The sequence below is a fragment of the Manacus vitellinus genome, unplaced genomic scaffold, assembly GCF_001715985.3.
Source record: "Manacus vitellinus isolate BGI_N305 unplaced genomic scaffold, ASM171598v3 scaffold_15_pilon, whole genome shotgun sequence".
Classification (NCBI taxonomy): Eukaryota; Metazoa; Chordata; class Aves; order Passeriformes; family Pipridae; genus Manacus; species Manacus vitellinus.
In genome coordinates, this window is record NW_021939122.1 from 15,530,651 (window position 1) to 15,543,682 (window position 13,032).

A 13,032-nucleotide genomic window follows, 5' to 3' on the forward strand; every position below is an offset into this window, starting at 1 on the left:
CCCCCCGGCCTTGCGGCAGTGCCAGTTTGCCTTTTACTGAGCGCAAAAGTAAATGTTGATTGAGATTGCTACACATAGGCGAGAGTATCCTTTGGCTTTGGCATTCTTGGGCTATTTAAAGACAGGTTCTTTGTGGCTTGAGTTACAGACCAACCAGTGCCTACATTTTTTCTTTGAATATCTGTTTGCAGTGCAACACAGGAATAAAGTGGCAAGATACAAGACATTGCTTTATGCTAATGCAAGTACTCTAATTAGAAATCTAAGTAACCCAAGGAGGTGTTCTCCTAAGGGTCTTCCTTCTAGATGTCATTTTGAGTGTATCACAAATAAGAATTGTTAAGTAAGAATTACAAATTACTTTCACACATTAAAGAAGATCCATAAGAAGTGATAGACCAAATAACAACTGCTACATGCACACGTGAGTTGCCCTACTCCCCACAACTGAGTGCCTTCAGGAAGTACTACTGGAGTATTACAGCAGATAGTTTACAGAGCATTCTGCATTTTATGGCTCAGAAGGGATTTTGAGTCTGAATTTTCCCCCTTTAGCAAGAAATAATACTCTTCACAAAGTGGACTTGCAAAGACACCTACTTTTCAAATAAAAAATACGATAAGATGTGAGATAGTGAAACATGCAACTCACATAAAATTTGTATTTCTGTGTAATAAGCAGTGCAGCGTTTGTGTATTGCAAAGCACTGTTTTCTAGGGCATCACGTTTTGTATAAAAAAAGGACAATCTCTAATGGTACTTCTTAGAGCACATTCACATACTAAAGTTTTCATCCAGTTTTCTCATAATCTGGGCCAGGAATTTCAGATTTGAAATTCTTGAGAAGTTGAAGGAGACGTGGTGAAATTGTACCAAGCACCCCCTTAAAACTTTTGGTCTTGAGAAGGAACATAGCTAGAATCTCTGGCCACTTTGAAATACAAGCCCATAACTGTCCAGCTTTATAACAAAGCTTTTGACTTGATATCAACTTTTTCTTGAAGTGATTTGTTGAAGATCAGCCAGGACAGAGGGGGCAGATTTTGCTTTCAACTGGGTCTGCTTCAGCTTAGAGGATTTGTAGCTGCTTCACTAATCAGAGGCAAGCCAGGAGTCTGTCTGTATGAAAAAGAAATAATACATAAGGGTTTCACTGACAGAGTCACAGTGCTACTGTCAGTGATGTGATCTCAGTTATTACATCCTCATCTCAGCTTTGCTTGCACAACGACCATCTCATTGCCCTGGTGGAGGCCAGAGAAGGAAACACCTGTCTCCGATTCTGTGACCCAGAGCAGGGCCACATCCCACACTCAGGATTGCATGGTGTTTGACCTAGGTGTCAAGCCTCATAGAAGCATCAGAAGGGGAAGCTCTGAACTCCTCTCTGAAAAGTGAGATCAAGTGATACATCACATATTCCTGTAACTCTCTTGGCATAAGGAGCAGATCACAGAAGTAGTCAAAGTCCCAGTATAACACTGCAGCCCACATCCTGATCATTGCTTCCAGCATGGGTCTGTCTGTGTGCAATAGGGGAAGTCAGAGCCTGAATCATGTCAGAAATCACATTGGAGGGTATGATTCAACAGCTGGATTACATGAAAACTGATTATAGCAGATGGTAACAAATAGTTATATCTAGAGTCTAAGCAAATGCAGGAAACATAAGGCAGTTAAAATTCTTATTAATGTTGTCTGATAATTTAATTGTTCCACTGATTTTGTATTGTTATTTGGGAACTTCTTAGTGGATACTTTTTATAAAAACCCTCAAGACTGCTTACACACAACTTAACCTTCTCTAGGTATGGAATCATTTTGATTTTTTTTCCCCTTCCACACATAAAAATAGGCTATCAATGAGTGTACTAGGTTTCAGTGGGCTATAATGTAACTCACAGCAAACTCTCATTCACTGAGTGTAAACCAAGCTTGTCTGCTTTGTTTCCCTCTATAAAAATTAATATAGCACGTTCAGAATCTAATATGGAGCTTTTAGCATGTCTTTTCCTTGCACTCTTTTACACTGGTATATTTCTTCTGGTTGCAAACCAGTTATTTCTGTGATACAAGCAATACAACAATCAGAAGAAAAGCCTCAATGGCTTTATCATAATTTTATGCAGCCTCTAGAATTTGATTTTGGTATAATTTATGAGAAAACTGCTTAGGCTATTCTCTAAATTGTTTTGAACAGAACAATAAATAGTGTTTTACTCATAGTGATTCTATGTAATAATAATAAAAAAAGGTTTCCATTATGATTGTAAAGCAGTTTTCTCATTTTTCTAACCTTAGAAAATTCTTGTCTTATTGTAAAATAAATCCAGAGATAATTTTGCCACTTATTTGAAAAGGATCCTGAATTAGTCTAATGGAAATTGCAGCTTAGCAAGATCTTTTTACACTTGTATAAATCCTCAGGCTTAGTAGTAAAATCTCATTTCAGTACTGAAAGCTTGGTGGTGATGTTGTGTTGCCATGGAATCAAGCAAATGGGAAAAATTTTGGAGTGCCTCAAAGGAACAGACTTTCAGAGCTGCATGTGCTCCAAAAAAGCTCAAATACCGCTGGGTTTCGCTTCCAGAAAATGGAGACTCTATCCTGCTTCCATTGAAGTCAATGGGAGGCTTGCCACTGATCTCAGTAGGAGTGGGAGCATGCCTGAGTTTTGCAATCCGTCTTTTTAAACTTCTTAAACCGAAGTGTTAACCGTGCCAGTGAGTCCAGGGAGGTAATTTGCATATGATGGCAAATGAGCAGAACCCTGGCTTTGTGTGAATAAGCTTCTGACCACATTAGTGCATAGCAGCCTGCCGATGAGAAAGAGCTGGCAGGACCCTTTTTTTCTTAGTCCTTCCTATTTTTAAATTCCTCATGAAGCTTCCAACAGAGTTCAACAAAGTACCTGTTTGCTAGACAGTGCTATGGGGAGGAGGGGGGAGAAGGGACAAGGGGACTTCTTTTTGCGTTGCTTCAACTCTGGCTCTGTTCCCCAAGCTCATGTCCAGCGGTTCCCATGATGTCACTTTTAGTAATGGAGACATGTTTACAAAAGAGTACACAGCATCCTCTTTAAAAAGAAACTTTCAGCCCAGAGAATGCTACAAAAGTTAGGAAACCAAAAACTGTGCAAGGAGGGAGTAAAGATCCAGACAAAGGTTCTTTGTTTGCAATGACCGAACTCGACCTCACATGACTATGAACAATAATGAATATGCAATTTGGCAGTGGCAGAACTCAATGTCAGCAGTATTGCCTTTGGTATACAATATATTAAGAGCATCTGAGAGTGTCAAGTGGCCACGAAATGGACTGATAAGATTTTGTGTAGAAATGGTTTATACTTTATATCGAGTTTCTAGACAAATTATTTTTTTTCTCTTCTATTTCATTCCCTTATCTTGAGAACAAATGCAAAATTCATTAAGAGTACAGTGACTCTCTGCTATGTAATACAGCATATCGTATCTCTATAATTTTGAAAAGAAAAGGGCATTTCAGCCCAAGCTGCTCCTGGCTTTTCCCTTGAACTTGTTACTCACATTAGTACAAAAAAAGCTTTTGTCCCAAGAGAAAGAACCAGTATAACTAACTGGGTTAAAACCAGTATAACTAACTTTTACCTTTTCACCATTTATCTATCAAGAAATTACACACATACTTGTATTTCGTACAAATCAGAAAATCCTAACTATCGAAAGGAATTTGCCAGCATTTTTAATTTAGGAATACTGAAGGACAGAATGTGGAACAAGATTCTCCCATACTCAGGCCTTGAGCAATTATCTGCCATAACAATGCAAGCTTCCCCGTGCCTGCTGTGAGCAGGGGGTACATGTTTTCAGGGTGGTTATTTCAGTTCTCTGCTTTTCTTTGTTGAGGGTATTTGCAAAGCTGACATTTTACCTAAGAGTTGATTTTATCTGAAAAACAACAGATGAAACAACTAATTTACTGTATAGGCTCTAAATACTATTGTATTAACAGTGGTATTATCCATTCATAAATCATTAAAAATCAGTATGTGTGGAGGACTCTGTTGTGTAAAGGATAAATCTAGTTTTGCATTTACAGATATTTCAGGTTTCACTAATGACTTTATTTTATGTCAACCCAGTGAACTTCTACTTGTTGACAACTTTCCCACAGAAGACAAAGACTTTCTACTCTACCTCCCTCTCCAGGAATCCAGAACTGCTTTCTACCCCTCCAAACAAGAAACCAAGGAATAGAAATAAAGAAATCTGAGAGCTAAGGGCATTATGGACCATTTTGAAAAAATGGCATGCCATAGAAAAATCACAAAATCATGATCTTACCAAATTTGCTCTGACTCATCCTTCAGGGATTGCCAGTTGTTCTAGAATAACACAACCCTTAATTAATATGAGGTGGTAGGCAAGTCTTTCATCAGTGTCTCAAAAGGAGGTAGTTTTCACTGCTCAGTTCTGCTCAATTGTGCACCTGTTGGCTTTAGAAGGACTTGTCACATCTTGTAATTGAAAGCACCATAGATATTAGAAGTTGGGATCACAGATAGCTCTTTCAGCCAGTGAACAAGAATCTTTGCAACAGTTTATATGACGCAGGTGTTGAATCACATGACATCTCACCCCTCCCCTCGTTTTCGGGTATTTGGGACTGTAATCAAGGCATTGCTGTGTGGGACACTGGAGGAGTCTTAATAATGCCTTTGACATGAAAGACACAAGACCTGCTAGTTGGGAAATTTTCTCAGAATTTTGGAGATGTCTTTTGTAAAAACCTTGGGAGAGTTAGGAAAGTGTCTGGGCATCTCTTCTGATCTGATGCAATGATCCTGACGCAGAGTGCCATGTATTCTAATGAAGGCTTTACACTCCCAGTATTTGCCAATCCCATATGTGATTATCTCTTCTGTAGATGAACAGAGAGACATCTCCAAAGGGCAACACTCCCTGTCCCCCAATTTACTCAAGCAAACCAAATGGATTTGCTGATTTGGGCTTTGCAAAAAGCACGCAGGAACTAAACCTCCCCATAGATGTCTAGATATATTTCATTTTTGTAGGTCTTTCTCACTAAAAAATAAAAGTTCTCAAGACTTTAGCTTACCATACACATAGAAAATTAACTTTATGTAACTGAAATTTTATCTGTGAACACAATCAACAAAAAGTAAACTATAAATTTTGTTTCAAATTAACTGAGAACCCTGACAAAAAGCAGCTTTTAGCTTTTGGCCTTCTCTTTCCACTAATCTGGCTGCACCACTTGTTACATTCCAATTCTGACATTCAAATCATCTTGAGCAATTTTCCCACAGTGTGTTTCCCAAACAACAGCATTTTTCCCACTCCCACTTATGTGTCTCTTGCATCTGGAACTGCAGAAAAATATCCTTGTTGGAGCCCTCAGACCCAGCCAATAATTGTAATGCAGTGCTAGATATCAAAAATTATGGGTGATCATTTGACCAAAACAATACCAAATGATCCAGCAAAAGCATACTTTTTCCATTACTAAATAACAGATATTCAACCCATCAAATGATAAAATCTTACATTGGGTTGCAGGTTTTTTCACTGCTTCAAAAACCTAATACTCTCCCAATCATCTTATACCTTCATGAGAGCACAAATTGTTTTATTTTTATACTCTAAACTATTAAATTGCTTAGTTATTCCAGGATATTCACTTGAAATGGCAGAGGCCCTGAAAATGATATAATCTCTTTCTAAGAGCTGATGTTTTTGCAGCTCTCTCCTTTCCTCTTTATAAAATAACAGAGCATTTTACTAGCTTGGTGTTTCACACGTGACCAGCCACTGCTTCAGAAAAATTACATGGTCATCAGAAAACATCTGTTTCCTTATATCTAGCCTAAATTTTCCCTTTTTTCAGTTTGTAAATAGTATTATTGTATTATAATATTTATCATAATATAAATTATAAATATTATGTTTATATTATGAAACAAAAAAAATAATGAGCAGGCCAGTGCACTTTGAATGTGCATTCAGAAATCTGCTTTAGTGGTCAGAATATACTGGGCATGCATCTGCCTCAGACTCTTCCTTCCAAAAAGTTTTCTTCTCATTTTCTATCTGCAGTGTCTCTGAGATCAAACTGAGCTCCACCAATCAAGCTGAGTTGTGTTTACCCATGAGATTTTTTCAGAAAAGAACTTTCTGTGCATTTTCACCTGTGACATTTTTCAGGTGTGTTTTTGAGGACAGTTAGTATTTAGTATTCCTTACATAACACAAGTTTAGAGTGTGCTTATAAAGTTAATGAATAAAACATAGTTGGGAAGCACCGGCCAGGTTGGAAACTGGAGAGGACCCCTATGCACTTAAGAAGTAATTTCTGGAACAGTCTTCCAAGAGGATTATGGGGCAAATATCAGCCCCAAGTTTAACCCACATCATGGCATCATCCTGACATTTTTGGCCATTCCTCATTCAGTTTCAGCTCCTCTGGTAGATCATTAGCATGTATAGACCAGGAGGTACCATCAATAATCCTACCTGGTATGATGAAACATGGAACAAAATTTCATAGCTTGTTTACACAAGCAATACTTGTTGCTAAAAATATCTTAGTTACTATATTTTAACTAAATTTCAAGCACTAGCACGCTATCTTATCTGCTTCTGATCAGTCCTCAAAGTGAGTGCCAATATATTTTTAAACATAATTTATTTTCTAATCTAGGCCTCGTTAAATCTCATAAAACCTGGGTCAGGCAGATCTGGAACAAAAGTCAGCCGCATCTGTACTTAGAAAATTTAGAAGCAGAATAATAGACAATCAAAGAGTCCCTATGCCATTTTGCAACTTTGTGGTCAGTAGCACGATCCACTCTCTTTGCTTCTCTGCTTTTCCTGTTATTCTGGACAAGATGTTTCCTAACCACAGATGTGTGTGATATTCCTGTGGTTAATTGATATTCAGAATTTAAAGAGGCTCCATACAATGCAAAATGTGCATTTTCAGAGGACTACAGTAGAAAAAATGTATGCTGGTGAAACCCTCCAGTGAAGAAATGCCTTAAATCTAACTTGTGGGATTTGCTATGGGAACTTGAATAATTTAGAAAGGTTTTTATTTAATGTTAGAGAAGGAAAAGAGGTAAGTGTTGTTATAGCTAACCACATTTCAAATAGCAATGTGTCTATAATCCTTCTGATTCAGTTTTAAAGACTTGTTTCATTTTTGCTAAACTTAGATTTGTTTTCTCATCTCCAATCTCTTCAATTTCTTCCTTTCTGGGCTAAACTCTTGTCCTGGGTTACCACCACAACTCTGTATTTGGTGCAATGTCCATGAAATCTTTAGACTCTTTTTCCTCAGTATGCATCCTGACTTAGTCTAAATAAAATTAAATATAAGAAAAAGGGCTAAAACAGTAAATGTTGTACAAAATAAATAAAAAAACCCTCTTGTGAATGTTGATTATATCTTCTCTATTGACTTGTTATTTGTGGTTTAGCTTATATAACCTGAGATCATTGGGGTAAAATCACAGCATGGCAAAAGCCAATGGCAAATCTTCCACCTTGACCAGGAAAGCTGCATCACACTGGTATATGGTATGAACATCACAAACTTATACACTGTATTACAGGACAACAACAGCTACCTACTTTCTGAACCCTATTTGAACTTATGCTGTACGCTTCTGTCTTAATCAAGCATTTGACTTATGCAGGGAGGATTTAATTAATGTAGAATTAATTCAACTGAGAGTAACCTTTGAAACCATGCTTACACTATCAGCTGTGATTTGTGCAGGATACCTCATGGAGCTGCAATCTATGCATCCTTACGTAACAGGCATTAAGAAGCAGTTACACAACAATGCAAACACCACCAGCAGATGAAAATCCATGGCACAGACAGGATCTTGAGTAATCATCAAAGCAGTGCCAGAAAGCAAATTCTACCTGCAGAAAACATTTTTTGTACTAAATCCATTTCAGTAGATGCTCTGTACTTCTATTGCTAGTAACCTTAATCCACAAAGTGGATTTTCATTGTAAACTTTTTATGCTTCAAAACCTGTTAGTACAAACTTTGACCAACACTGCCACAAAATGTGTGTGCAATTCAACTCATATCTTTACTGACTGCAATAATAAACTTTTGATCTAAAACAAACAGGTCATTAGCAAACAGATACTTCTGTGCACTGAGGTTACTTGGGCCTCTCTCTTCCTGTCATCCCGTTCTACATACACTGTTCAGACACTTAGAGTTTGGTGTCTGAATATCTCTTTATGATGCCAGAGCACTGCAGGTTTCTCAAATTTAGTATGGGTGAACATACTCCATTTCTCAGTGCACAAAGTTTATTAGTGCCCTTTAATTAAAACTGTTAATTCAGGCAATACTTTCATCTCAAGGTATGTCTAAATTCAGGCAGTCATGCCTATAGATACATCTATTCTAAATTCAAGAAATTATATCCAATTATCTTTGTACTACCTTCAGAACATCGTCTAAAGTTGATATAGTTTCTTGATAAATGAGTTTCATTCTTTACAAAAGGAGCATTCCAAGACCCCTTTTTACATACTTCAACATTGCAGAAGTTTAAGTGCTGTATAAAGTACTATATGGGACAGATTCTGGTCCCTTTTGCATCGATAGAAATTGGGATTATTCCAAATTTCCACAGTCATAACGAAACAGAATTTTTTCCTTAGTCAAGATGCACATGGATAGCCAGATATAATTGTGTGGTCAGAAATACTTTTTAGAAGACACATAGTTTATCACAGTTTAACTTCATGTTTTCCAGTAGTAAAAATAAGGAAAATAACTTAAATACTGATAACATACCTTTTCTCTCACTTAAATTCCCAGTTGAAAAAAATAATAATCTGGTTTGTTTGTATGGCAACAATTCAATTTATCAGAAAATATTTCCCTAATTAAAACTACACTGCATTTGCCAAAGCCCTTTAGACCACAGTAGTATCAATGGAATTAATCACCAAATCATTCTTTTCTTGAACCAGGTGCTTTCCTCAATGTTACGCTTTACTACAAGTTACATCCAATTCAGCTATGTTTGAAAACACTATAATTGTGTTGGCCAGGAACATCATTCTTTCCTTAATGAAATAGGTTTCCAAAGTGGTTTCCACCACCTACACTTTGGAAACAAGTATACTGTCATATAGGCTAGTTTCGCTCCTTGCCTGCTATTGGCAAACTGCCATTTTATCTCTATATGCACAGTTAACACCTCTGCATACAAACTAAGGATCCAGAAAAATCTGGAAAATGTGATGAAGCATTTATTTACTATCTTCTGGCCTTCGTCTCTTAATTTTTTTAAATGTCTATGTACCGGTTATTCCAGAATTGTCTGTCATCTACAACATCCTAATTGTGTTGCTTTAACTAACAGGTACCTACAAAGCATCATTCCACAGACTTATTTTTAATCATAGATTTCTCATCCTCAATTAAAAAATAACAATAAAAGAACACCTTAAAAGATAACTGTAAAACAGGCAGCAATTCTGAAAGAATTCAAGCTGCTCTGCTCCGCATATTGCTCCCTTCTAAGGCACCTGGGAACCATTTATTTCCCCGCCTGCAAGTGTCCTGGGCACTGTACAGACACCTCTAATTCTATTTTCATTTTCTTTTATGCAAAAAATATGACTAAATATGCAGTGTCTTCCCATGGCCAGGCAATCCTAACATATATGTGGTCATGAATAAGGACACAAATAAAATCTGCCTGTATGAGGCATGATTCATATGTAGAGGGGAGATACCCAGGAGAGGTGCCAGAGGTGATCTCTGTCCTCTGCTATTTTATCTGTCCTGCTGAGGCATTTACATGGCTCCCATTATTATGATGCCAGAATATATAAGGACATACAGCTGTTCTTACAACACTCAAATAAGGTAGACAGATTACATGGGTTACCTCAGGTCAGAAATTTGAAGCAGAACAGATCATTGCACAAGTTTCACATGCTCTCAATGGGTAGAAGGTGTTTATCAACCATTTCTATATAAATCAACACCTAACCCCATTCCCAAAGTATCCAAGTGTTTCTCAAGCATTTATGCTAAAATATTCAAGAAGCTCTATCTTGGATGTTTTACTGGACACGAACCAATGGCTGAAATCACTTGTAGCAGCTTCTTTCAGTGCAGTTTAAATGGTCTTTAACTATGGTTGTCAAGATAAATATATTTCATAACAAGGCTTCTAAATGTCTATATCAGTCAATCATTTTAATCACAGAGTGCTGAGTAAGACTATATTTTCCCTGTTGTCCATGTGGTCATAAAATTAAATTAATTTCTATTAAATGAAGATGTTGTTAACCTACTTATGCCTTCAAGTTTTTAAAGTTCAACTATCAGAATATGCTCTAAGGCAGTGTAATAGCTGAAACTGCTTTGGAAGCAAAACATTCCTGTTTACAAGCATGAAGACGTTATGCCCAAAATATAAATATATGAATATGGTCTTGTTAATTTACTGAAGTCAGCAGTGAGATTTCTGCGTAGGACACAGGCATGTTAACATCTACTGTGAGTGATGTAAGTTGAGGCTGATGGCTGGATGGCATCTGGTAGCTTCTTCTGTAGGTACCCATTGCTGGCTGCTGGAGTAACACATTGTATGCCCCTTAGGGTGCTTTGCAACAAGTGGAGGAATAATGCTCTTTATGCAATCCTTTATAATTCCCGTATGATACCATATGGTCAGAAATTATTAATATTTTTATAATTATCTTTAGCTGTAAAATGGCAAAATACCAACCTGGTAGGATGTTGAGAAGGATAATTAATTGTGATCTGTAGATGCTCTTAAGACTGAAGAATGCTAGGTCCTGCAAGAGAGAAATATATGATCCACTGACACTTAAATTAACACACATCCTTGTCATCACCTCTGCAGCCTTTACAGCAACAAGCAAGGCTGGATTGCTCAAAATTAATAATGGGTTTGGACAACACCTAGCAATGAGAAGTAATGTGTTCCATATGTTGACATCTTCATTAAAACATGTAGTGTTACAGTTTCATCTAAATCTTTTTCATCCAGTAGTATCTTTCTAACACAATGGATTGCTGTATCTCTCATCATTTGGGAGCTAGACTAGATGACCTTTAAAAATCCCTTCCAACCCAAACTGTTCTATGATTCAAGGATTTTACTGATGCCAATACATGTTCATGCTCAATCAGCTTAGGCACTGGTTATTTGCTGCACATTTCATGATAATTTTTTAAAAATAATTTTATTTTCTAAGTCAATTTCTATTTTCTATTCTTGATTTTAAAATTACAAGGATATGTTGCAGCTACCTAGACAAAATCCTCATGACAGAAAACCTGCAACCAATAAAGGCACCAAGGGAAAAGCATACAAGAAAAAGTGTCATCAAGTTCCAGGTGCCAAAGGCACTTCCTGCAGCAGCACCATTGCAGCAACGTAATGAAGGATATTTTCAGCAACTAGTTAAGAAATTCTTTTACTGGTGACAATTTGAGGTTAGTTGGACTGGAATTGATAGCAATAATGCTAGAGTTTGACACAATGCACCCATTCAGATGACTTTGGAAAGCTATGTGCTCCACCTTTCATATCGTCATGCTGGAATATCTTGACTATTTCAGCTGTGACCAATGTGAGCTTCAAGACTAATTTAATATATTAACCTTAATATAGTGCAGTGAGATGTAAGATCCAACCAAATCTAAAATGTTCTTAACATTATAGATGTTCAGAGATCTTAATGACATCTTGCGCTAGAGCTGGTAGGATATTTTTTAAGGAAAGAATGGATGGCAAGTATAATATAAAATTAGTCTTTATAGGAACTTTTTTGTTGTTCTTCTCATATTTCATCTACAAATATGCTTGTCCCAATCACTTGCTGAAAAATGAAGATGTTAGGTCAGAAATGCTGTAACACTGCCTTATGGAGAGAGAGGATGAGCTCACAGTTCAATAGGAATAATTTAAAATCAACAATGTCACTGTGTTTCAGGAGAGATGTAGTTTGAATGCTTCCTGCCTTCATTCACCTCTCCATGCCAGGATTTTTGGCAAGGTTATATGTTCTGCAACATCTGCCGTGGTATAATGCGTCTTGAGAGATTTTGCCTGAGATAGAAGTTCATGCACCAAAATGCATCTCCCCAGATCTCTGCAGTGATATTTCTGAACAGAAAAGCATTTCAATTTTCCCTCTTTCAAATCTATGGACAAATCTGTGAACACAGGCTAACTTTTCTCCATTCTCTTTACATAGACAGCATTCCACATACACATGACAGTATTTCCAATAAGTTCAGACATGCAGGGCAGTTTGAGGCAGGAAAGCACTAATAGATAATATAGATATAAATCTAAGTCCTGACTCTCAAACACGTGTTGAGCTGAACAGTTCCCTCTCAGGAGGGGAACCTCAGTGGTGCTGAAGAGGCCTGTGACACATGTATTACTCACAGGAGCCAAGTGCAAGACTGGAAATTCACTTCCAACTCATTATGCATGTATGGTTTCAGTTGTCTTAATGGCAGGCTTACACAGATACATGCAATTTAAGTATACAGCAGTGGGAGTAACAAAAACCTACAGGCATTCAGTGTAACAGCAGTACACTCCAGCAGACACCTCTCGACAGCAACTGGGATGAGCTGGGAGCTGCTGCTGTGCCATACTTCAAACCAGCACTTTTCATGGAGACCAAACAGAGCAGAAGGAAGGCTATGAGGAGTTCTCACATTTTTACATCAGCATGTCCAAGTGTACACAATACGCCTTCAAAATTTCCATTTCAACCCCCAGATATTCATTTTGGAAAGAGTAAGATTCAAGATGTAATGACCATAAAAGACAATAAGAAAGAAATCCGTGCATGAACACGAGGAAGGAAAAAGTAGGTTCACTGTTTTTGTGGAGATGGAAATCTAATGATGAATGATGCTGAGAATGATGTGTGTCTTTTCATTTTCCACAACATTTGCCACAGATAAGTAACAATTCAGTGACTGCT